Source organism: Nannospalax galili, unplaced genomic scaffold, assembly GCF_000622305.1.
Source record: "Nannospalax galili isolate Female #2095 unplaced genomic scaffold, S.galili_v1.0 scaffold249, whole genome shotgun sequence".
Taxonomy (NCBI): domain Eukaryota; kingdom Metazoa; phylum Chordata; class Mammalia; order Rodentia; family Spalacidae; genus Nannospalax; species Nannospalax galili.
Window position 1 is genome coordinate 693536 of NW_008360307.1, and position 1650 is coordinate 695185.

Below are 1650 nucleotides of genomic sequence, written 5' to 3' on the forward strand. Positions count from 1 at the left end.
TTCCCTCCAGTCCAATTCCCTCTAGGACTTTGAACATAAATGCATGTTGAATTTTGTCAAAGGCTTTCGCTGCATCTATGGAGAGGACCTGGGGTTCTTGTCTTTGAGCCCATTTATATGATTTATCAAGTTTATTGACTTATGTATATTGAACCATCTCTGCATCTCTAGAATAAAGCCAACTTGATTGTGGTGGATGATCTTTGTGATATGTGTCTGTATGCGGTTTGCAAGTATCTTGTTGAGAATTTTTGCATCTATATTCATTAAGGATATGGGTCTATACTTTTCTTTTTTTGGTTGTATCTTTACCTGACTTTGGTATTACAGTGTTGCTGGCTTCATAGAAAGAATTTGGAAGTTCTCTCTCCATTTCTATCTTTTTGAATAAATTAAGTAGTATTGGATGCAGATCTTCTTTAAGTGTTTGATAGAATTCTGCTGTAAATCCATCTGGTCCTGGGCTTTTTTCAGTCTGGAGGATTTGTATTACTGTTTCTATTTCTTTTTGTGTTATCGGTCTGTTTAAGACGTTAATCTCTTCTTGGTTTAGTTTTGATGGTTCCCATGCCTTTAGATACCCATCCATTTTTTTAAGGTTTTCAAACTTAGTAGCATATATGTTTTTAAAGTATTCTCTTATAATGTTCTGGATCCTTTTGGTGTCTGTTCTGATGCTTCCCCTTTCATCTCTGATTTTGTTTATTTGGATGTGCTCTTTCTTTCTTTTGGTTAACTGGGCTAGTGATCTGTCAATCTTTTTTATCTTTTCAGTGAACCAGCTCTTGGATTCATGGATTCTTTGTATTGTTTTTCTATTTCAATTTCATAAATTCTGCTCTGATTTTTGTTATTTCTTCTCTGCTAGGTTTGGGTTTCATTTGTTGTTTCTTTTCAAGTGTTTTGAGTTGCAGTGTTAAGTCATTTATTTGTGTTCTTTCCAATTTTTTAATGTAGGCACTTACAGCTATAAACTTTCCTCTAGGGACTGTTTTCAATGTGTTGAAAAACAACCCAAAGGTTGTGTTGTGTTGTATTTTCCTTTTCAATTAGTTCCAAGAATATATTTCTTTCTTTCTTAATTTCTCCTTTGACCCATTAATCATTCAGGAGTGTGTTTTTTAATCTCCATGTACTCTTGTAGTTAATAGGGTTTCTTCTGGTGTTGATTTTAAGCTTTATTGCACTGTGGTCTGATAGAAAGCATGGAATTATTTCAATCTTTTTGTATTTGTTGAGTTTTGTTTTGTGTCCCAGTATATGGGTGATTTTGAGAATTCCATGGGGCACTGAGTAAAATGCATATTCTTTGGTGCTTGGGTGGAATATTTGGTAGATGTCTGATAAGTCCATTTGATGTATGATATTGTTTAATTCAGATGTCTCTCTGTTAATTCTCTGTCCTGTTGACCTATCTAATGGAGACAATGGGGTCTTGAAGTACCCTATTATTAAAACCACTTTAAGATTTCATCTTACCCCAGTCAGACTGGCTAAGATCAAGAGAACAAATGATACCAAATGTTGGAGAGGATGTGGGGAAAGAAGAATGTTCATCTGCTGCTGGTGGGGCTGCAAACTTGTTCAACCCTTACTGAAAGCAGGATAGAGAATTCTTAAAAAACTACAAATGAACCTACTATTTGACCC